This window comes from Aquarana catesbeiana, linkage group LG09 (assembly GCF_042186555.1).
Source record: "Aquarana catesbeiana isolate 2022-GZ linkage group LG09, ASM4218655v1, whole genome shotgun sequence".
NCBI lineage: Eukaryota > Metazoa > Chordata > Amphibia > Anura > Ranidae > Aquarana > Aquarana catesbeiana.
Window position 1 is genome coordinate 190,951,503 of NC_133332.1, and position 25,503 is coordinate 190,977,005.

Consider the following 25,503-nt stretch of genomic DNA (forward strand, 5'->3'; position numbering starts at 1 on the left):
GCCATTCTAACACCTGGATACGTTTATTTGTGAACCATTCCTTTGTAGATTTTGCTGTATGTTTGGGATCATTGTCTTGTTGGAAGATAAATCTCCGTCCCAGTTTCAGGTCTTTTGCAGACTCCAACAGGTTTTCATCCAGAATGGTCCTGTATTTGGCTGCATCCATCTTCCCCCTCAATTTTAACCATCTTCCCTGTCCCTGCTGAAGAAAAGCAGGCCCACACCATGATGCTGCCACCACCATGTTTGACAGTGGGGATGGTGTGTTGAGTGTGATGAGCTGTGTTGCTGTTACGCCAAACATATCATTTTGCATTGTGGCCAAAAAGTTTGATTTTGGTTTCATCAGACCAGAGCACCTTCTTCCACAGGTTTGGTGTGTCTCCCAGGTGGCTTGTGGCAAACTTTAGACGAGACTTTTTATGGATATCTTTGAGAAATGGCTTTCTTCTTGCCACTCTTCCATAAAGGCCAGATTTGTGCAGTGTACGACTGATTGTTGTCCTATGGACAGACTCTCCCACCTCAGCTGTAGTTCTCTGCAGTTCATCCAGAGTGATCATGGGCCTCTTGGCTGCATCTCTGATCAGTCTTCTCCTTGTCTGAGCTGAAAGTTTAGAGGGACAGCCAGGTCTTGGTAGATTTGCAATGGTCTGATACTCCTTCCATTTCAAAATGATCGCTTGCACAGTGCTCCTTGGGATGTTTAAAGCTTGGGAAATCTTTTTGTATCCAAATCCGGCTTTAAACTTCTCCACAACAGTATTACGGACCTGCCTGGTGTGTTCCTTGGTCTTCATGATGCTCTCTGCGCTTTCAACAGAACCCTGAGACTATCACAGAGCAGGTGCCTTTATTCAGAGACTTGATTACACACAGGTGGATTCTATTTATCACCATCAGTCATTTAGGCTGGGTTCACACTGGTCCGACAAACGCTCCGACATTGGGAGCTCATGTCGCATGACGTGTGAAATTTAATGTTTCCCTATGGGAGCCGTCCTAACTGGTCCGACACAAGTCGTTCCGACTTTAGAAATGCTCCCTGTACTACTTTGGTCCGACTTTGATCCTACTTCAGTCTATTGACTATCATTGAAGTCGGATCAAAGTCGGATTGCCGTCTTGCATGATCCGACTTTGGCACGCGACTTGTGCTCAGATGTTCTTGAGGGGGAACTCCGCGCCAAATTTTAAATAAAAAACCGGCATGGGTTCCCCCTCCAGAGGCATACCAGGCCCTTGGGTCTGGTATGGACCTTGAGGGGAACCCCCTACGCCGATAAAAACGGCGTGGGGGTCCCCCCCAATCCATACCAGACCCTTATCCGAGCACGCAGCCCGGCCGGACAGGAATGGGGGTGGGGACGAGCGAGCGCCCCCCCCCCTCCTGAGCCGTACCAGGCCGCATGCCCTCAACATGGGGGGTTGGTGCTTTGGGGGAGGGGGCGCGCTGCGGCCCCCCACCCCAAAGCACCTTGTCCCCATGTTGATGAGGACAAGGGCCTCTTCCCGACAACCCTGGCCGTTGGTTGTCGGGGTCTACGGGCGGGGGGCTTATCGGAATCCGGGAGCCCCCTTTAATAAGGGAGCCCCCAGATCCCGGCCCCCCACCCTATGTGAATGAGTATGGGGTACAGCGTACCCCTACCCATTCACCTAGGAAAAAAGTGTCAATTTAAAAAAAAAACACTACACAGATTTTTAAAGCATTTTATTAGACAGCTCCGGGGGTCTTCTTCCGACTTCGGGGGTCTCTCCGGTTCTTCTCCACGCTCTCCGGATCTTCTGCCGGGCTCCTCCGCTCTCTTCTGCTCTTTTGCCGCTCTTTTGCTAAAGCGGAGGAGCCCGGTCTTCAATCTTCTGCCTTCTGCTCTCTTCTCCTGATGTTGACACGACGCTCTCTGGGGCTAGAATGCTCTCTGTGCGCTCTGCTCTGACTTATATAGGCGGTGACCCCGCCCCCTTATGCCGTCACAGTCCCTGGGCATGCTGGGACTGTGACGGCATAAGGGGGCGGGGTCACCGCCTATATAAGTCAGAGCAGAGCGCACAGAGAGCATTCTAGCCCCAGAGAGCGTCGTGTCAACATCAGGAGAAGAGGGCAGAAGGCAGAAGGCAGAAGGCAGAAGATTGAAGACCGGGCTCCTCCGCTTTAGCAAAAGAGCGGCAAAAGAGCAGAAGAGAGCGGAGGAGCCCGGCAGAAGATCCGGAGAGCGTGGAGAAGAACCGGAGAGACCCCCGAAGTCGGAAGAAGACCCCCGGAGCTGTCTAATAAAATGCTTTAAAAATCTGTGTAGTGTTTTTTTTTAAATTGACACTTTTTTCCTAGGTGAATGGGTAGGGGTACGCTGTACCCCATACTCATTCACATAGGGTGGGGGGCCGGGATCTGGGGGCTCCCTTATTAAAGGGGGCTCCCGGATTCCGATAAGCCCCCCGCCCGCAGACCCCGACAACCAACGGCCAGGGTTGTCGGGAAGAGGCCCTTGTCCTCATCGACATGGGGACAAGGTGCTTTGGGGTGGGGGGGCCGCAGCGCGCCCCCCTCCCCCAAGGCACCACCCCCCATGTTGAGGGCATGCGGCCTGGTACGGTTCAGGAGGGGGGGGGGCGCTCGCTCGTCCCCACCCCCATTCCTGTCCGGCCGGGCTGCGTGCTCGGATAAGGGTCTGGTATGGATTGGGGGCGACCCCCCACGCCGTTTTTTCGGCGTAGGGGGTTCCCCTCAAGGTCCATACCAGACCCAAGGGCCTGGTATGCCTCTGGAGGGGGAACCCATGCCGGTTTTTTATTTAAAATTTGGCGCGGAGTTCCCCCCTAAAGATTCATACCAAACACAGTGCCGGCATTGGCGGGGATCCAAGTCGGATCCCCGTTCATTGAAAGTCGGACACATGCCGGCTTCATGTCGCAGGGCAAAGTCGGATCCAAAGTAGGACGGCTGTCGTGTCGCACCAGTGTGAACCCAGCCTTAGGACAACATTGGATCATTCAGAGATCCTCGCTGAACTTCTGGAGTGAGTTTGCTGCACTGAAAGTAAAGGGGCCGAATAATTTTGCACGCACCACTTTTCAGTTTTTTAATTGCTAAAAAAGTTTAAAATATCCAATAGATTTCGTTCCACTTCACAATTGTGTCCCACTTGTTGGTGAATCTTCACAAAAATTTAAAATTTTATATCTTTATGTTTGAAGCCTGAAAAGTTCAAAGGGGGCCGAATACTTTCGCAAGCCACTGTGTGTGTGTGATAGATAGAGATAGATAGATAGATAGATAGATAGATAGATAGATAGATAGATAGATATACACACATATATACACACACACACACACACACACACATATACACATACACACATACACAGAGTTTTAAGTTGATTGGAAGGTTAATATTAGCGCAACACATTATTTTTCACTAGCATAGCATTATGTGCCACTCAGCATACATTCAGATGAATACTACTGCCATGCAAGTAAGAAGCAATTCTTGCAGGAGACACATACAGTGTACTCTGCAATAAATGCATACCTGCCTGGCGCCTAAAGAACTAATCATCAGGTCTGATCACTGGTCAAGGCAACTCTTGGAAATAAAATAGGAAACATATCTCCAGCTTTTATCTTTCTACCACCTTCCCCTTAACCAAAGACCACCACGGCACTTAAAAAAAAAAAAAAAAAAAAAAAAACAAACCACCTCACGCCTTTTCCCAAGGGTCTTCTTGCAGGTTTAGTGATGTCCCAGGTACTTTCTCTTCTCATCCAGTGGCAGCAGTGCTTATGCCTGCTCTAAACATCCCTCATGTCATGACATGCAAGCACCATGCAAAGCAGTAGTACTCTGAACCCAGGCTAGTTTAAAGTGGTTATGAAGTTTTTTTATTTATTTTTTTCTTTAAAATAATTACCATGTTATAATTACCTGTCAAACATACATGCTTCTTCCCAAGCTGGGCTGTGTGCATTCATAGACACATACAGCACAGCTCGCCCTCAGGCCCTGCTCTTAAGATTTGATTGACACCAGGAGGCAATGGCTTTCACTGCTGCCTCTGTGTCCTGTGAATGTAGGGAGAAAGGACAGAGCCTCTACAGCTGAACACAACGCTAGATCTAGTGATACAAGTATTTAGGGGAGTATGGAGGGGAAATACTGCTACTGGGACTTTACCTTAACGCAGGGAATGCATTAAAGCAAAAAACATCTTGGCTTTAGCCTAGGTTTACACTGACAGTGAGATGGAAATCGTGCGAGTTCAGCTTACTGTCAAGCCATCAAATGGCTGGTGTCATAACTGATCACGTGCAGCATCATGGCAGTTGTAGATTAAACAGAGGACAAAATGGCAGCTTCCTTGGCCGAAAACGATAGGGGGGGTTTACGTAGATTTTAACTGACAATTGCACGGTCGTGCGACGCTGTACCCAAACAAAAATTGACGTCCTTTTTATTCTACAAATATTTTTTGCGCTATAAACAGAAAAAGGGTGATCATTTTGAAAAATAAATAAGCGTATATTGATTGTTTTGCGCAAAAGTTGTAGCGTCTACAAAATAAGGAATAGATTTATGGGGTTTTTTTTTTACTAGTAATGGCGGTGATCAGCGATTTTTAGCGGGACTGCGACATTGCGGCAGACAGATCGGACACCTAGCTGACATTTTTGCCAGTTTTGGGAACCAGTGACATTATTACAGTAATCAGTGTTAAAAATATGCACTGTTATTGTACTAATGACACTGGCAGGGAAGGTGCTAACATCAGGGGCGATCAAGGAGTTAAATGTGTTCCCTGCAGATGTGTTCTAACTGTATGGGGGATGGGCTGCCTGGGAAAAAAACACACAGATCCGTCTTCCAGCATAGCAGAAAGACAGGATCTGTGTGATCTCCGCTGTCAGAACAGAGTCTTGCCCTGTTTACACAGGCAGATCCCCGTTCTGTCACTGCGGGGTGGCCGCTGGACATCCGCTGATTGGCTCCCCCGCTGGCCAGTGGGCGCGCCGCCCACAAACTAGAATTTCCGAGCTGACGTACGACGACGGTAATTCGCAGGAACGAGCAGACCTGCCGCAGTACAATGACGGCGGCTGGTCGGCAAGTGGCAAGTGGTTAAACATTTTTCTTACCCACTTTTCCCAGCGTTATACACAATGCACATAATCACACGGCCAGCGTTACCGCGTTTCAACGCACCAAGCAGCTGTTTCGGGCCACGTACCCGCACTGCATTCTGTTGCCAACATCAGGTGCTGGCTGCCAGGCCCACCCCCTGCAGCTGTATGGATCTAAACTGAAGCATCCTGGGATATGTGATAAACAATTTAAATGACGCTTAAATGGATTGTAAACATTCAGTGTAAAATAGATGTGAAAAAAAAACAAAAAACACACACACACACTAGAAAAAAGTAACTAAAAAGCTAAAAAAGGAAAAAAAAAAAAAAAAAAAAAAAAATTTCCTTTTAGATTGCGGAAGAAGGAAAGAAATAATGATCTCTAGTGCATCTAGCAAGTAAAGGTCCACTATAAACGGTGGACCTTTGAGATCCTCTTTAAATGCAATCAATCTTCTGATGTCAGATTACTTAAAATCCTATACGTTAAGCTGAACAGGTTGCACATTTAAAGTCAAGACATATGGTGAATGGCAGCAGAGCTTGAGATGAAACAGTGAAACACAGTGCAGGGAGGGAGGGGGTGTCAGGACACACATGATCATTGGAAAAGAGCACACTGAGTTCCCAGCACAGCTAGAGAACTGACCACGGTGTGCTCTCCTGCTTAGTGTGGTCAGTTTTTAATAGGAAACCAAGGGGTCTAGCAGCAACACCAGGGATTTCACATAAAGGAAGCAATACAAAAGAGAACAGGAGACTTTCTCAAACAAGTACATGGTACAGCAGGCAAATATCAGGAATATGAAGTGTTGGGGTAACAAACACCTTAAGAAAACACAGGTTTATTACAGTACACAATAACACATTACCATATGTTACAGCATAAGAGGAGAGAGAAGAAAAAAAAAACAAAAAAAACAAACAAACAGGCGAGTATGACATGTTTGTTATTTAAGAAAAACAAAATATAACCTTTAGTATTACTTTAAAACAGAACAGTGCTTTAAAAAAAAAAAAAAAAAAAAAAATATGGAGGGTTCAATATCACTTTATGGGATGTGTTTCCACTGTGTTCACACACCACCGCTTTCAGAGGGTGCACTCAGCAAAAAGAGATGGACTCAAACTATAAAAGGCCAAACAGTGTACACAGTCATTAACATCCATAAAATGCTCTTCATATCGGATATAGATACAGGCATCCAGATAATAAGCTCCAAATATTTGAAATGTACATCTTTTCCTAATAGCAGCACACCATAATGCGCATAGTGTTATCATCTGTGCCATGTGCTGCACTAACTTGTGTCTTATACTGGGCTGTCATACAAAATAACTGACAATGCAGAACAATGCACAAAAATCCATACACATATCTATGTAAAGATAAACTCAGGGCTGAAACACAAAAATACCCTTGCATTGTGGCCATTATCTGCATGGAGTTTGCACGTTCTTGTGCAGATTTCCTCCGTACTCCAAATTGGCTCCTGACTAAACTGGCCCGAAGTATATGAGATAAGGACCTTTGATTGTAAGCTCCTTGAGGGCTGATGTTAATGTACAGTGCTGTGCCAGAGCTAAATAAATACAAATATTAACCCCTTCCTGGTAGCCTGTTAACTGGGTCCTAACACTAGGAAGCAAGACTGACTTCCCGATGAAGTGATCGCTGTGACTGGCTGTTACAGTGCAGAGAAATAATGAGAAATAATGCCAATGCACCTGGAAATGGCTGCAAGGTAAACGTGTGCTTCACCGACCACTGGTTGGGGACTGGAAAACACCAGAGATTAGAAAATATGTTGCCAGCACACCAAGGATCTCCCAAATAACATCCAATAGCAGGGAGAGCTGCTGGCTGCATGTGCCTCTCTACAATCACTTTCAGCTCCCTGTTCTCACTTTGCTGCAGCAGCTGCCTTGCATCCTTAGCTTCCCTGCTGTGTGAGCAGAGCGAGCTCTGTGTGAAATCCCCCACTACTTCCTGCCCACTCTCCCTCCTGGCAGCTAACTTGAGCCAATCAGAGAGCAGTAGAGTTAGAACATTGTGGAGAGGACTTGCTGTGCAGCAGTGGATCAGGGATATGTAGTCCTTAAAAGGCACGCTGCTCTATACAAGTGAATGGAAGGTTATGGCTGCAAAACTACAGGCAACAATTCTATGCATACAGAAAGAGAAAAAGATTCTCCCATGGGACTTTAAATGAGGTGTCCATGATGATCACAAGTAAATGAATAGAATGTCAAAAATATCAAATTTATTAGAATCATTGTCATACAATACAGGTCATGCATACAGATGGCAATTCATAAGAACAGCAACATAACATAATGGTCCTAAAAACATAGCCAAAATAGTATTGATCAAAGTATGAGTACAGATATACATGATACATCTCTAACCCGACGCGTTTCGCAAGCTCTCCTCGCATCATCAGGGGCTGATGTGTATATCTGATGTCTGTAACAACAGATAAAAAAAAAGTAGATTCAAGTATAGGTTATGATTGGACAAAAATGCGAAGCCAGAGCTAATGATCCCATACTCACTTATCAGGCAATTGGCTCCAGGGGCCGACCCCCTTTTTCTCTTTGTGTGCAATATAGGGATGCAGGTGCCTCATGTTAGGGAGCAGCTTTCAGCCTTGTTCTTTTTTCTATTGAATTCGGGTGGAAGACACCCACAAATGCCCCGAGTATGTTGCTGCTCCCAGATCCTGCGGATATATACTTTTTTGATCCTCAATACATCAGGATATTGGTCATTCTTAGATGACTCCCCTTCTTGCTTACAGACCTGGTCTCCGGGAGTCCGCCCCTCGGTTGAGGGTGGCGGTTCATGTCCCCGGGAGCTGCGATGCACCAAATGGGGATATCATTCCCCTGCTGTCTCTGCTTCCCCACCCCAGGAGGAGTGGAGCCACCACGTGCATCGGCGCCATGCCCCGTACACAGTGATGAACTTCCGCACACAGCGGTGTCCCTATTCCTGGTGCACAGTGTGTCACCCCAGGCGATGGGCGGGGATCTCCTTTGCGCTCTGCCGTATTTCCGGCGAGCGCACGGAGGGTCCCCTCCCCCATTTGCCAATCGCATGACGTTAGGGGCGGAGGCATATGGCAGATGTCTGGGTATTTTGGCAGGGTTTTTGGCACGGCATACTTACTCTGTAGCTGGGTTCTCTCCACACAGTCCCTAGAGAGCACATTGGTAAGCATTATGTTCACCACTACATTTTTATCTCACGTTATCCTTTCAACGCATTTACCATCCACCTAACATGTGGAGTTTTATCTGTATACATTTTCACTCCCCTATCCAATTCACCTCTTACACCTCTTTCTGTCCCATTTTTTCTTCTGTGACTATTCACATTCATTCCTCTCCCCTTCTCTGCCCTTTTCCACATCACCCCTTACCCCTCTCTCTATCACACTCTTCCAATTCACCCCACACGGTTCTTCCCTCATGTCTTGCAGGACATTCTCATATCCTATATACTCCAGTACAACACCTCTATACTTTTATAACATCTTGATACCAACTACTTGAGAGAAAATAAATATATATATATATATATATATCCTCATCTATCTACTTTTACAATCTCTCATACTGAGTATACTATATAAAGATTTATGAGTTACTTAGGATACCATAACCATTGTTACACCCACTACCTATATACACACACATTGATTTATCTTTTTATCATGAATATACCTTGCATGACCTGGGGGGCAACACTTCTGGCCCTCTTTCCTTTTCTTTTTCCTTCTTCCTTTTTCTTTCCTTTCTTCTCCTCTTCTTCCCTGTTTTTCTTTTCTAGCATTGTTGGACACCTCTGCACCCCTTGCACCAGAGCATACCACTTGATACTCTTTGCTATATTCATTTTTGTAGATCTACACAATAATATAATATATATATATATATATATATAATATTATATACACATACATATATATTTATACAATTTATTCCAGTGAGCAAGCTCTGCAATGATTCTGGGTGACATCTGGGTCCAGCCCTCTCTTCTTCTTTTCCATCTCCTTGCCGTGTCTGCCCTACACCTGACCTCGGTCCTCCATGCTTTGACCTTCGTCCCTTCATCTCCCGTGGGAGATGCTTTCCGACCGCCCCTGCCGGGGGTCGGCCCCTGGAGCCAATTGCCTGATAAGCGAGTATGGGATCATTAGCTCTGGCTTCGCATTTTTGTCCAATCATAACCTATACTTGAATCTACTTTTTTTATCTGTTGTTACAGACATCAGATATACACATCAGCCCCTGATGATGCGAGGAGAGCTCATGAAACGTGTCGGGTTAGAGATGTATCATGTATATCTGTACTCATTATACTTTGATCAATGCTATTTTGGCTATGTTTTTAGGACCATTATGTTATGTTGCTGTTCTTATGAATTGCCATCTATATGCATGACCTGTATTGTATGACAATGATTCTAATAAATTTGATATTTTTGACATTCTATTCATTTACTTGTGATCATCATGGACACCTCATTTAAAGTCCCATGGGCGAAACTTTTTCTCTTTGTGTGCAATATAGGGATGGAGGTGCCTCATGTTATGGAGCAGCTTTCAGCCTTTTTCTTTCTTTTTTCTATTCTATGCATACAGGGGAGGAGAAATACAGATTACCAAATAACCAGAACGCAAGAGAGAACAGTTTGGGCTGCGAAAAGATGCAGACCCGCTACTGGGGTCTGCACTGGACACAGGGCAGACAGTGTGTGGAAACCAGTGTGTGCGGACCTGTGCTGTGCTTGCCTGGTTCCAGGAACAGAGCATGTGAAAAGACAACCTTAAAACCCATGTGGGGAGACTTATTTCAGTGTGCTACCATACCAGAGAGGATCTGATCGTGAGGACTGAGACTTCTGATCATCAAGCGTACTGGACCAGATTCATTACATATCAGGAGTGGTGAGCCAAACTACTGCTTAACCCTTTACAGCCCACAGTTAACGCAAACTGAAAGTGCCCCTTAGAGCATTCATTGCATACAGTTTTTTTTTGTAATTCCTTTATTTAATTTTCAGAATGATGCAATTTAACAGTCAAAAACAGATGACAGTGGTTATAATAAAAACAGAAACGTGTAACAAAAAAGGTTAATTGTTAGAATAGCGATGTCAAGTATTGATTCCCCCTGCTATGCACTCTGTGACATGCATGTAAGAATGAAGCTGTGTGATGAAGTTATCGGTGCGCTGTGCCGGGGAGGCTTCTAGACAGTTACTTCAATAACCCAGTACAAATATTATGGCTGCCCGTGCCATACAGTAAGAAACACACTTACAGCTGTCTGGGAGGCTCACCACCCGAGTACCAGCTGAGCCCAGCAAATGGGACATAACTGACGGGTGATATGCAAAACAGGATATTCACATTATCTGACTAGATCAGCCCACGACTGGGTGCAGATTAGGAAAGGGGGGGGCAGGACTCCCCGGAGGGAGGAGGGGGGGAGACTAGCAGGGTGAAGAGGAAGGGAAAGGCAGAGGAAAGACGGTGCCCACCGACTAGTAAGCAACTCGAGCCCTAAGGATCAGTCAGGCTGTGCAACCTCCCAGAGGTATGCTTCAGTGTAGATGTAATGTTGCCATGGTCGCCATGTTTCCCGAAAGGCCTCCTCCCTATCATACAAGGTGGCAGTGAGATCCTCCATGTTTCTTAGCTCATTCACCTTGGCAAACCACAGGGATTTCGTCGGTGGAATATCCGATCTCCAACACAGGGGGATGCATGCCTTAGCAGCATTTAATAACTGGACAGTAAGGGAGGCTTTGTATTTGATGGGTCGCTTTGAGAGGTGCAGCACGCAAGCCCCGGGGTCCCCCTCCAGAGTAACATCAGTTAGGTGCTTGATCGTGCGTGCCACCTCCAGCCAGAAAGGCCTAATTTTGGGGCACTCCCAGAAGATGTGGAGCATCGATCCCTCCTCTGTGTCACGCCACCAGCACAGACTGGAAACTTGCGGGAAGAAGCTGTGCAGAGTAGTAGGCACTCTATACCATCGGGTCATGATCTTGTAGAAAATCTCACGGACTCTGGTAGCTACGGATGACTTCAGTGCAAAGTATAGAATCTTCTCCCTCTGCAAGTCAGTAAATTGGACTCCCAAATCCGTTTCCCACTTAGAGATGAACATGGGGATAAATCCTTCTGCTGGTAGAATCAAGGAGGAGTAGATTAGAGACAGGCAGTGACAGACCGGTTTCCCGCAGCGGCAGATTCGTTCTATTTCCGTGAGCTGTCGTGATATGCCTGGGGCCCATGCGCACCGGCGCAAAAAATTGCGTGGTTGAAGACCGTTCCAGAAGACCAACGGGGGGGGGGGGGGGGGGTCGATCTGTAGCGGATACCCCTGCTTCTACTGAAAGTTGTCCGTCCTGCCCCAGAAAGTCGTGAAGGTAAATCTGCCCACCCGCAGCCAGACACCTAAAGATAGTATTCAAACGGCCGGGTGGAAAGTCCGGGTTACCCAAAATTGGCACCATAGGAGAGGGTATCGGGGACACTGAGGAGTGTCAAAAGGTGTCTCTTGCCACCTTTAATGTGCTGCCTGATGTGGGATGGTCAGTGAGGTCCCTCGGCAGAGGGGTGGCAATCCATGACCCACCCACTGGTTTGGCCTCTGCATGGCAATGCCAGTCAACCACTCTAGTAAGGTGCACCGCCCTGTAATAGGCCTTCATGTCCAGGAGACCAATTCCACCCCTGCGCTTTGCCAGATGGAGAAGCTGCAGTCAGACGTGATTTACGATGCGACCAGACAAAATCTCGGAACATCAAGTTGACTCGCTTAAAGAATGGAGGGGGGGGGGGGGGGGAGGCGAATGGGGAGGGCTTGCAGCAGGTATAGTAGCTTAGGCAGAGCGGTCACCTTGATGGCATTGCACCATCCAAACCATGTCAAAGAAGGGAGTGCCAGTGGAGGAGGTCCGTTTTGAGGCAGAGAAGTAGTGGGGTAAAGTTCGCCTCATACAGGTCGACTCCTAGATAAGGAACGGTGTTGGTCGCCCAGCGTATATGGTATTCTGAGCGCAGGCGTCGGACAAGGTCTTTGCCCACTGACGTTAAGAAGGGAGGATTTGGATAGATTGATTGAAAATAAAGAAAGGGCCCCGTACTCCTGTAGGGAGTGAAGTAGGTTAGGAAGTGAGGCGAGTGGTTCTGTTAGAAAGAAAATTAAGTCATCCGCAAAGGCGGCCACTTTGTGAGACTCAGAGGGTTTGTGATAACCAATAATGCCTGAATTTGTCCTTATTCTGCATAAGAGAGGCTCCAGCGAGAGTATGAAGATCAGCGGGGACAAGGGGCAGCCCTGTCTTGTGTCGTTGCGGATGTTAAAGTAGCTGGACCTCGTCTCATTGACCGCGGCCGTAGGGTGGGAGTACAAAGATAGGATCCAACTTATTCCGATGTGTTCCAGGGTGGCCCATATAAAGGACCAATCAACGCGGTCGAAAGCCTTCTCCGCGTCAGTTGGCAGCAGGAGAAGGGGGTCGCTCAGATGTCTTGGCTGCATGGATTAGGTTAGGGCTGGGAAAAAAAAATCGATTTGAATCTTGAATCGAGTTGAGAGGTCAAATCGATTCAAATCTTCTTCAAATTGATTTTTTTAGATTTTTTTTTTTTTTTTATAACAGCACCGCGCCAGGCCTGAGGAGCTGCGGGCACGATTTCTCAGACGAGGCCGCGGCTTCGGCCTAGTCCGCGAGGCCCGACGCTGTGCATGGGTGGGTGGGTGGGTGTGTAGGCGGGGTAGTTTGCGAGGCTGTTGGTGGAACGCCGCTGTGTATTGGAGGGCGCTGTAAAATCAGAAGGGAGGGGGGTGGAGGGATCACAGGGACATTCCAGAGAGAGAGCGAGAGAGCGAGCTGCCTGTATGGTGTATTTCATGAGATACTGATAGCCATGTGATCACTGGCAGAAAGAATTATCCGTCAGAGGAGAGAAGTCACATCCCATTCCATATATTCACCCTTCTTAAAATTACAGTGTGTCAGTATACGGTGATGTAGTGTGTCAGTATACGGTGATGTAGTGTGTCAGTATACGGTGATGTAGTGTGTCAGTATACGGTGATGTAGTGTGTCAGTATACGGTGATGTAGTGTGTCAGTATACGGTGATGTAGTGTGTCAGTATACGGTGATGTAGTGTGTCAGTATACGGTGATGTAGTGTGTCAGTATACGGTGATGTAGTATGTTTGTTGATGTACTTTAATAAAAAAAAAAAAAAAAAAAAAAAAAAAAAAAAAATAAAAAAATCGCTGATTTTTTGGGGGGGGGAAATCTCCCAGCCCTAGATTAGGTTTACCAGCCTGATGGTGTTGTCGCGGGGCTCCCTTTGCAGTACAAAGTCCGCTTAGTCTCTATGGATTAGGCTTGGTATATGTAAGAGTATCCTATTAGCCAGTACCTTGGCAAACAATTTCACGTCGGTGTTCAAGAGAGCTATCGGACGATGGCTCCCACACCGCAGTGGGTCCTTCCCCTCCTTTGGGATGAGGGATATGTAAGCTCTTAGAGTGTCTATTTGGAAGGAATTGCCTTCTGTGATCGAGTTGAGGGCCGACACCAGAGGTCGAGAAAGGTGTCTCAAAGAAGACTTTGTAGTATGAGTGAAGCCATCAGGGCCGGGGGCCTTCTTTGGTTTTGAGTTTGCCAGCGCCACACTCAGCTCCGCTATTGTAATAGGCTCCTCCAGCTCTTCCTGGACCGCAGGAGAGGAGTGAGGGCATGCCAGATGTGGCTAGGTATGACTGAGCGGTAAATCCTCCAGCGGAGTTAGGGTCGTCAGGAAGTGGCTTGTTTAAAAACTGTAAAGGCCTTCATAGAATAACTGAAACTCCACTGCCATATCAGATGACGTATTCACTTTTTGGCCAGAGGACATCAGGATGTGGGAGATGTATGTTTTTGGTGCGAGGACCTCGCAGTGCTCTAACCAGCAATGTACTGGGTTTATTAGAGAATTCGTACATCGTACGGTGTGTGCCCATGCCAATTTTTGTTTTGAAAAATAGAAGCGAGCGAAAGTTCTTTGCGTGCTTTGAGGAGTTCCTGATAAATAGAACATGGGAGGCTGGCTTTATGGGAGCACTCCAGGGAACGGATCTTGGTAAGGTGTTCATCTGTACGACGTGTTCTCTCCTGTTTGAGGCGAGCCCCTATTCTAATTAGGGTGCCCCTTACAACCGTCTTATGGGCCTCCCACACAGGGGGTTAGTTACTGAGGCTTCGTTAATGGAGAAATACTCCTGCAACGTGGTCAATACCTCTGAGCGGGTCTCCTCCGGTTGCAGCAAAGCCTCGTTCAGTCTCCACGAAGGAGGGGTCCGGGCCTCCGGGCCCAACTGGAGTGTCAAGTGTATCGGTGCATGGTCCGAAAAGGAGCTGACATCAATGGAGGTGAACACCACCCTGGACAAATCTTTATGTGACAACAGCAGATAGTCCAGTCTCGAATAAGAGTGGTGGACTTGGGAGGAGAAGTCCTGGTCCTGGGGATGTAACAGCCACCACGGGTCTATCAGACGTAGGGCATGGAGATCTGCTTTCAACTGCTTAAGACGCACATAAGAGGAGAGGTGGGAGGCGCCGCGTGAGGCATCTAGTGATGGGTCCATTGTGAAGTTGAGGTCCCTCCCGAAGATTAGTATCCCCTCTGATAACTCCAATAGCTGAGGCAGAAGCTTTCACAGAAATTGTGGCTGATCCACGTTGGGGAAGTATATATTGGCAAAAGGTGACCTGCACATCAAACACCCTCCGCTTTAGGAGAAGAAAGCGGCCCTGTGCATCTACCTGCCGTGCCCCAAACGCCAATGGTACCGATTTAGCCAGGAGGATGCTGACCCCCTTGGACTTGGAGATGGGCGACGTACTGTGGTATCCTGTCGGGAAGGCCCCATTGGTCAGTTTAGGAATACGTTCACCATGGAAGTGCTTTTCCTGCAGAAAGGCCACTTGCGTTCTGCCTTTGCGCAAGTCAGCTAGAAGCTGCGAGCCCTTTTCTGGTACGTTGAGGCCACGTACATTGAGGGTGGTGACCTTCAGAAGACCCATAGTGCCATCTACTGTAGTGGCGACCACTGTTAAAAGTAGGTAATGGTCCCGATCCACGAACTTCCCCTAGTGGAGGGGCAACATGAGGGGAGAGAGAAAGGGGTATCAGGGGAGTAAGAGAGAGGGGGAGAAGGAGACGGGGGGAGGGGTAGAGGGAAATTCGGTCTTCAAATAAAATAACTCTATGGACCCCAGATGAGCACTGGTGATGCCCAGACGGGGGGTGCCCTAATTGGGGGTGGTTAGAGTGTTAAGGGTTGCTTTAAACCAAGCAATGGTGGGTCAACAGGTAAATGGAAACAAAAGAATCATTACATTAGGAGATGCACAAGAAGGGCAATGAGAACAATATGAATGATAACATTAGAACCAACTTAATAACACAAATGAACACCACTTTGACAACTGGGATTAATGCAGTAAAGAATTGATGTCCAGCATCCGGAGCCGCACAGCATTTGTGCGCTGGGGGGATCCCCCGGGCGATGGGACTCCCACACTAACAGGTAGCGCACGCACAAAGTTACAGCACCCGCCCCTAGGCACCAGGGTCGAGGTGTCATCCGCATGTATAAATGGATATATGCTGTATTGAAGAGAAAAGATGCTGTTAGGAATACATGTGAAAGACCAGCTACATTAGTAATGACATAATATCAACCTGATAGAAGCCTTTTTGCCGGACAAGCACCACTATCTCCCTAAGATAGGAGGGTCATCATCCAATGCCTGCTAAGGGGGGGGGGGTGAGTAGAGTTCAGTGGCCCTCCTGATGGTCCCAGAAATGGTCTAGGGTAGGGCAGGACATGGCCGCCAATGGGAACTAAATATGGCCCATGGTGCAGGGCATGGGGCCTGTCCGCTGGACCCCAACCTGCACAGCCAGTCCCCCCCACTGCATACCTTCAGGGAATGCAGACTAGGGGAAACGGCGAACATGACTATGAGAGCCAATTTAAGCTGCGGCCTGGTGCCATAGACTGTAGGGTAAAATGAAAAAGTTCCCCCCGCTACCCCCCCCAAAAAAAAACCCCCCCCCCCTTATGCAAAAAATCTGCATTGGAAAATAAGTTCTGCCGCTACTGGAAACATGCAGGAACAGTCCTGCAAGGGCTCTCCGGCATCAGCAGCAACATGTCCCAGAGTCAGCCAGGATCCTGAGGGTTGTCATTTCTGTTCCTATGGGGACCGTACGGAGGGATATTGCATAGTCTTACCAGTACATGGAATAGAGGAAGGGGTCAGGCCTCAGGATGTTGGATGCGGTCTGACAGCCTCGCGATTCGAGGTGTGCGAACGCGATCGTCTGACCCGCTGTTGCCTGGGCAGAGGTGGGCCAGGCGTTTCCAGGGAGAGCAGGCAATCGAACCAATTGGGGACACTGACAGTCGGCTTGGCGATGAAACTAAACAGGTCTGGGAGTTGGTCAGGTGAGCGGAGATGGAACTCCAAGCCTTGCTTCCTCATGATCAGGTGGAAAGGATGGCCCCAACGGTAAATGGCTTCAGCTTCCCGTATTACCTACAGAAGAGGTCGCAAAAGACCTCGCATAACACAGGTTTGCCTAGAGATATCAGGAAAGATCTGTATGGAGGCTCCGTCAAAGTCAATTGGGCCCTTTTACCATGCCAAGCATAGGATCTCTTCCTTCATGGTAAAAATGTGCACCCTGCAGAGAACATCCCGTGGAAGATCCGTGGTGGAGCCCTGGGGCCCGGTACACGGTAGACCCCAATCTAGTTCCAAGTCAGTGGTAGGGGGCTTACCCAGGACCTAGTTCAGGATAGCTACCACAGTGGTGCGTAGATCTGAACCCATGGTGGCCTCAGGGATGCCTCGGAGGCGCATATTGTTCCACCTGTTCCTGTTTTCGCCGTTGAGTCACAGTTGGACATCAACAAGATGGTGGCGGAAGGCCCTGTGCTCTGTCTCCAGGTTGGTAATACGGGCATCAGTGGTGGCAGTGGAAGATTCTATCGTTGTGACCCTCTCCTCTACTGAGTCAACTTGCTGTCGCAGATCTTGCAGCTCCCTTGTGAGTGCTTTCACAATTGAGGCTGCCATCGCGTTTAAATCCTGCTTAGTAGGCAGACATGAGACTATGTCCCTTAGGGATCCCTCTGTGAGGCCACTCGATATACCTGCATTCTCAGTGTTTGGCTGCGAGTCTGTGAGTGGAATAGCAGGGGACTGTATAGGAGAGTGTGCCCTGGGAGTGAGAGGGGGAAAGTCCTCCTCCTCCGCAGCGGCCCCTGCCTGTGTGCCCTTCTTACTGTGAGTTGCGACGCCATCTTGGTCCGTGTGGCTGGTGCAGAAACGGGGTGCTGCCACAGAAAATAATGGGTGATTTCGGGTCCCCTCCGTTTCTCATTGGGCAGCGGGTGCTTGCGGTCCCCGGGCATGTGGATATGGCTCATCTGTGCCGTTCAACGGGCGATCCTCAGCCCGTTCCGAGCTCCTGCAGGTGCGTCCTGACGCTTCCATTGTTAAGCCATGCCCCTTCATTGCATACAGTCTTAAAGGGACAGCTACACGAGCACCACCTACAGATGGACCCCAACAAAAGCTGGCCAACATTGACAGTTAGGTGCCAGGTACTTTAGCCTAAACCAGAGGTACATCCTTTGCCAGGAACGTGTACACCCACCTGCAATTGGGGCTGCATGCATAGATTGCACCCTAAGACATTATTTCGATATGCATTGCAAAGTATTACAGTGAGGTTTCTATATGCCATTCATGCTTTCACAATTGATGTTATTCTTAGTATTACTGTATGGACTAGTGTAATGGGGCTTAGCCTTATTGTGACATAAGTCAATGGCCATAGGTGAGTCTAACCTGCCAGTCAATCTAACACACATATGTCAAACACAAAGCCTGCAGGCCTAATCCGGTTTACCAGGCCATTTCATGTGGCCCTTGTGCAGCAGCATAATGTAAGTGGGGATCGCTGTAAGGGAGGGTGGGGGGCTCTCTTGACATCTGATGTAAAGGGTTGGGGGGGGGATGCTCTGAACATCTAGTCTTACAGATACAAACGGGCTTTTGAGGGCAACCAAAATGCTGATACGGCCCAGGATAAAACAGAGTTTAACAACCCTGATCTAATGTATTCTATTGTCCTGTTTGTGTATGCTTTGCATTGCATTTGCTTCCCCTTCAATATTATATTTATCTTATTAATTCTGAAGTTGCTTGTTGCCTATTCCCACATGTTCAAATTTCGTAGATTGCCGCGATCGTTGTGTAGCAATCTTACTCGGAAATGGGAGCGGGTACCTGGTTTTGACAGGTATCTGCTCCCCCCCTCAAAAAAGTACCAAATGTGGCAGGAGGAGAACAAGCAGAGCTTCCCCTTTTGCTCCACTTTAAGAGGGGGGTGAATAGATAGCAACTGATCAGGACTCAATTCCCATGATCCCACATCTCAGAAGACTGCAGAACAAGCAATGCCTCCACCTTCCTCATATTAGATGGACTTGCACCATGAGCAAAAGAAACTTTTAGCCACAATGCCCGCTGATGAGCCCAGTGGCAATCACCTGTGTTATTATCAGAGACAGCCATAGCCTGTGAGATGAAAAGCTGACATAAGCAGGATCGGCCAGCGATCACACTATAGAAGAAGAGATGTACACTCTATCTACTACCGATGGAATACACACCGAAACACGTATCAGCAACTCACCCACCTATCTCCTCACCGCCGAGCCTAGCAACGTCTCCAGCTCTCCCCCAACGCCTCCCGGATCTATTACTTCCGCCTTCATGTGCCGATGACACATGATCACGTGTGCAGTCCTGACGTGTCATTGTGCTGGCGGGGCGGCCATGTTGGATTCGGGCATTATTGGTTCTGTGTTTCGTATGCTACAGGTGTCAATATTTACCTTTTCTGTGTCAGCTTTTACATAGCAATTATATATGTTTGTGAAGGAGGAGACGTTTGTTTGATTATAACATCTATTTCCTTGTTCTTACAAATACACATTGTCATTCTTTAGGAGCTAAATCTTTCTATCCTAAAGTGGAGCTAAACATTTCAATGTAAAGTGGTAGCGAATTAAAAAAAACAAACAGGGGGGCGTGGCCGAGAGATGGCAGAGTGAGGACGCACACCTCGGAGCTCTGTGCGGGGAGGCCCTGAGAAAGAGCAGTAAAACGTGACAGTGAGAGCCAGACTTCATGCCAGGGGACCGCAAACACCCGCTGGACTTGGGGGGCCAGAAAGGATCGGAAATAACACACTATTTCCTCAGGCAGCACGCAGCTTCTTCCCCCGCCGCGCCGGCCAAGATGGCGCCGCCGCGTGTGCCTCCGACGAGCGCCGCCGTCTCATCCAAGAAAGGCACCCAGCCGGGACCCAATGCTGGGGGAGATCGAGCCGCATCGGATGACAGGTCAGCCTCCCCCATACTGTCCCCCGTGATCCCCTTTACTGACAATCCACCCAGCTGCAGTCACACAAGGGAACCAGGTGACGCTGTGGAGGGCTCCCTTAGAGACATTGTGTCCGGCCTACCTACAAGGCAAGACCTGCAGGAAATGGCAGCAACTATAGTAAATGCACTATCCAGGGAACTGCATGATCTACGCCAACAGGTGAACACGGTGGAAGAGAGGGTCACTGTGCTGGAGTCCTCTGCATCCACCTCTGATGCCCGCATTGCCGCCATAGAACAGGAGCAGCGTGGCTTTCGCCGCCATCTTGTTGACATCCAACTAAAGCTAGACGATGGCGAAAACAGGAGCAGACGCAACAATTTGCGCCTCCGTGGCATCCCTGAAGCCACCATGGGCTCAGACTTACGCGCAACAGTGGTAGCTATCCTGAACCAGGTACTTGGAAAACCGCCTGCTGCAGAGCTAGAGCTGGACAGGGTCCACCGCATTCCAGGACCCAGGACACCCCCTGCTGACCCCCAGGATCCTGATACCACAGACTCTCCACGAGATGTCCTTTACAGAGTACACTTTTTTACTATAAAAGAGGAGATCATGCGCCTGGCATGGGAACGTGGCCCAATTGACTTTGATGGAGCATTGATCAGGATCTATCCGGACATCTCCAGGCAGACAAGAACAATGCAAGGCCTTTTGAGACCACTGCTGGAGGTAATCCGCTCGGCGGAGGCAACGTATCGCTGGGGACACCCCTTCCATCTCATCGTGCGGAGGCGAGGAGCAGAATTCTACCTTCGCTCACCGGACCAACTCCCAGATTTGTTCAGCTTCCTTGCCAAGCCGGCTGTAAGTGTCCCCAACTGGTTTGACTACCTGCTATCCTTGGAGGCCCTGGGCCCACCTTTGCCCAGGCCGCAACAAGTCCGTAGACCACGCTCACGTGCAACTAGCCGAGAGACTGTCAGACCTCACCCGAGGTCCTCAGAAGCTTGACCCTTCATCTCATCCCAAGGACTGGTAAGACAAGATGAACGTTCACACTACATCACCTCCCCAGGTACACCAAGAACTATAGTTCCCCTCATACAGGTGGCCGGGGAAACCGTCTTGATAGACAACACCACAGGCCTGAGTTGACTGCCATACATAACACATTCTCAGGATTCATGTCCCCAAGATGTACCTTTGAACCCTTATGGGGAACGACAGACTGTCGACTGACTCTTGCTAGCCTGCTTGGGGAGGTGGTGGATCAATCTAGTCTACCAGCAATCCGGGCCTGCTTGCCTGCACGCCGCTGCTCCCATACGGACCCACCGCTCCTGGGGGCCCGGTCTGTCTCCTTGCGTCCCCCCCTCTCCCCAATAGTTTACTGGTCCGCTGTATGTGCTGTCAGCCACCCGGGGTTCCCCTAGGACCCTTTTCACCCCTTAGCTCCCTCCGGGAGGATAGGCAGGCAACTACGCAGTGGGAGGGAGAGGAGAGGGTAGCTTTATGGCTTTATGGTTTCATGGCCTAGGAATATATATATATAACAACCCTGGGGATATGACAATTGCAGGCAACATGCTCTACCTGTTATGCCCTGTCATGACTCTCATAACGGTTTATTTCATTATGTTATTATCTTATTATTTTACATTTACAATATTGGTTTTGAAATTGCCCCCCAGGGCACACATTGGTACTCCTTGATACAAAGGTACAGGATTCTTGGTCCAGCGCTGCGGGCTGCACCGTAGGGCGCCACTGCGGACCATGCCGGCAATATCATGCAATTGCACCGGCGGTGGAGTCCAATGTGGCGTCCGCGGACCCCCCGAGGACACGGTCACTGAGTGGTCATGGCGGAGGGTGCCCGGCTGCACCGCTGTAGGTACCCTCCAGCAAAAGTTATGTTTAGTTTTGTTTAGCTGTGTTAGTTCTCGTATTGGAAATAACATGACTCTCAGAGGCGCTATCCCCACACATCTCCACATTCTATGTTCACTCAGACTTCTGCCTAAATTCTACTTATCTTCGAGTAGATCTCGACGCACTATCCACCCCCACATTAGGGCGGACCCCTGATTGGACGCTTTTAGTGTGCAATAGGGGCCCATAGTTAGTCTACGACAGGAATCGCTCACCCTCCCCACCCCATCCCTTTTCCCCTCCCTCTTATCCACCTTTCCACCCCCCTCTACCTGTTCTACTCTTCTTTCTCTCTGACCTTTGCCTGAAGGGAGTTCTCTTTGTGGGAGTTTCCCATACTTACACTGCCAACCATCTCCCTGCCAGAAGACACGATGGGTCACCTTAAGGTCACCTCTCTTAACTTACGGGGCCTCAATATACCGGAAAAACGCTCGCAGCTGCTGGCTGACCTGCGTAGGGGCAAAACACATGTAGCTTTTCTACAGGAGACGCACTTCCGTGCAGGTTCTATACCTAGGCTGACCAATGGGGCTTTTCCTGTAGCATACCACAGTGTCTCTCCGATTTCCAAGTCCAAAGGGGTCAGCATTATCCTGGCTGGGTCAGTTCCTTGGGTATTTGAGGCACAGTGGACAGACGAGCAGGGCCGCTTTCTCCTTCTAAAGGGAAGGGTGTCTGATGTGCGGGTCACATTCGCAAATGTCTACTTCCCCAATGTGAATCACCCTCAGTTTTTGCGCAGGCTCCTCTCTGAGCTCTTGGAGTTCTCAGAGGGGATGCTGATCTTTGGTGGAGACCTTAATTTTGCCATGGACCCGGCATTAGATGTCTCACGAGGAGCCTCACACATGTCTTACTCCCGTTTGAGACGCCTCAAGACGGACCTTCACACCCTACACCTAGTAGATCCGTGGAGGTTGCTTCACAACCAAGACAGAGATTATACATTCTACTCCCAGGTGCACCACACCTATTCACGGTTAGACTATCTGTTGCTGTCACATAAGGATCTTGACAAGGTGGTCTCAACGTCCATAGATGTCATATCCTTCTCTGACCATGCACCGGTTCACCTGACTCTTCAATTGGGATCAATGAATAGGTCTCCCCCATCCTGGCGACTGAATGAAGCACTGCTTCAATCAGAGGAAACCCGCGTGGAGATACAAAACGCTCTACGGGAGTACTTCGCGGTCAATGAGGGGTCGGTCCCCAACCCCCTTGTGGTCTGGGAAGCCCACAAGACGGTTGTGAGAGGTGCACTGATCAAAATAGGAACCCGCCTCAAGCGAGATAGATTGAAACGTACAGAGGAACTCCTAGCATCAATTCGCAAACTAGAGAGAATACACAAAGCTAGTCTTGCCCGCGCAACCCTCCGGGACCTACAGAAGGCCCTTGAGGAACTCTGTACTCTGTTGTTCCATAAGACCAAACAGAAACTGGCGTGGGTGCGACGTACTATGTTCGAGTTCTCGAACAAACCTGGATCGCTCCTGGCCAGGGCCCTGCAGGGCCCCCGCACGAAAACATATATCCCACACATACAATCATCCTCAGGGCGGAAGCTAAACACCTCCTCGGATATAGCAGAGGAGTTCCGTTCCTTCTATACAGGCCTCTATAACCTAGAAAGAGCGGAACCTAGGGACTCCCCTTTGGAGGGCAGGCAGTCCCCCCAAACGTATGTAGCTGCCTCAGGCATGCCATCATTACCAGAGGATGTGAGGGAGGAGCTGGAGGAACCCCTGACGGTTGATGAAGTGGGCGTGGCGCTGGCCTCCTCAAAACCGAAAAAGGCCCCTGGCCCTGATGGTCTAACCCCAGTGTACTACAAAACCTTCTTTGATATACTGTCGAAACCTCTGGTCTCTGCCCTCAACACCCTTACGGAAGGGAATGCCTTCCCAATAGACACCCTAAGGGCATATATCTCCCTTATTCCGAAAGAGGGTAAAGACCCATCACTTTGTGGGAGCTACCGTCCAATTGCACTCCTGAATTCGGACCTTAAACTCTTTGCCAAGATTCTAGCTAATAGGTTGCTTCCCCACATACCAAATCTGATTCACAGAGACCAGGCAGGCTTTGTGCCGCTACGTGAACCCAGAGACAACACGATCCGAGTCATCAATTTGATACACGCGGCAAAGACCACCAAGAGGGCCCTTCTTCTGCTGTCAACCGACGCAGAGAAGGCCTTCGATCGCGTCAACTGGTCCTTTATCCGGGCAACTCTAGAACACATAGGTCTTCGCTCATCCATGTTACAATGGATACTCTCCTTGTATACCCACCCCACTGCGTCGGATAGGGTCAAAGAGACGAGATCGAAATTCTTTGATATCCGAAATGGCACCCGACAGGGTTGCCCCCTCTCCCCTCTGATCTTTATCCTGTCCCTGGAACCATTGTTGTGCACAATAAGGGCGAACTCTGACATTGTAGGCTACCCGAAACCCTCAGGCACCCATAAAGTGGCCGCCTTTGCAGATGACCTCATCTTCTTTCTAACGGAACCACTTACCTCTCTCCCCAATCTGCTACAATCTCTTCAAGAATACGGTACTCTCTCCTCGTTTCTGATCAATTTAACCAAATCCTCCATCCTCAACATAACGGTAGACACAGGAATTGCCCAACGTATACGCTCGACCTTTCAACTGAAGTGGGCAACCAAGCTTATACGTTACTTGGGAGTTGATATCACGTCCGACCCAGCTGAATTGTACTCGGCCAATTTTGACCCATTACTTTTACGCCTTAAAACTGACCTACTACACTGGCATTCCTTGACGCTGACGTGGTTCGGCAGATGCAGTGCCCTAAAGATGACTCTGTTGCCAAGGGTGCTATACCTGCTTCAGGCACTCCCCATCCGACTACCTCCAGCCTTCTTCAAACGAATTGATTCCATGTTCCGGGCATTTGTCTGGTCCCACCGCAAACCACGAGTCCGACTCCAACTTCCCCATTTGGCGAAAAATAGGGGGGGGGGGGTGGGCTTGCCAGACATTAAGGCCTATTACAGAGCAGTTCACCTGACCAGGCTGGTGGATTGGCACTGCCATGCGGAGGCGAAACACTGGGTTGCAATGGAGGAGGAGGACTCCGGGGGTCTGGCCAGGAGTTGGCCCTGGATTACAACACCATTACCCAAGGATATCGTTGAACACCCCACTCTTGGCAGTACCCTAACGGTGGCCAGAGATGCTTTTCGGCGCTCATCTGTATCCCCACAGCCGTCCCCTATGGTGCCGATCCTGGGTAATCCAGAGTTCCTACCTGGATTGCAGAACCCTCAATTTAAGCGGCTCGCAATGAGCACCAGGCTGTGCTTACACGATTTTATGGAACCCAATGGCCAATTTTCCCTGAATGCCGGGACGTTAGTGACAGACCCCCCCCCTAGATTTCTGGAGCAGCTTACAGCTAAGGAATTTTATACGCAGCTATCTACAGAAACCAGGCATTACCCGCAAACTAACTGAATTGGAGCTCATTTGCCACCGGGGGGAACCGACACGACACTGCCTTTCATTGATTTACTCATCCCTAACCCAACCAGAAGAAGGATACGTCCCCCCGTTTCTCTCTAAATGGGAGGAGGAATTGGGAATCCAATTCACCGAGGTACAGAAACAAAAAATCCTCTATTTTGCTCAGAAATCCTCCATTGCGACTAGGGTGCAAGAAACTTGTTATAAAATCATGACACGCTGGTACAGGGTCCCTGCCATTCTACATCGCTTCTTCCCTCAGGTACCCGGCCTATGCTGGCGCTGTGGTGCTGAGGAGGGGACGATGTTACACATCTTCTGGTCATGTACCAAACTTGCCCCTTTCTGGCTAGGGGTGGCCCGCACAATCGGACACCTCACAGGTGTCTCCCTGGAGGCGAACCCTGCAGCCTGTCTGCTTCACCTGTCAGAACGACCCATCAA

General features: G+C 49.0%; 1 protein-coding gene across 3 annotated transcripts in view; it reads right to left on the reverse strand.

The window, feature by feature from the left end:
- The window catches only part of C1GALT1C1 (C1GALT1 specific chaperone 1), a 41,381-nt gene extending 22,360 nt beyond the window's left edge, over nt 1–19,021 (reverse strand). Inside the window, exon 1 of one of the 3 annotated variants that reach the window (XM_073599451.1) lies at nt 18,931–19,021. The gene's annotated coding sequence lies outside the window, so the exon portion shown is untranslated. Of the gene's footprint in view, nt 1–18,903 lie in introns of all 3 variants that reach the window. The other 2 variants (XM_073599453.1, XM_073599452.1) reach the window with 2 other exon arrangements.
- Nucleotides 19,022–25,503: the final 6,482 nt, after the last annotated feature.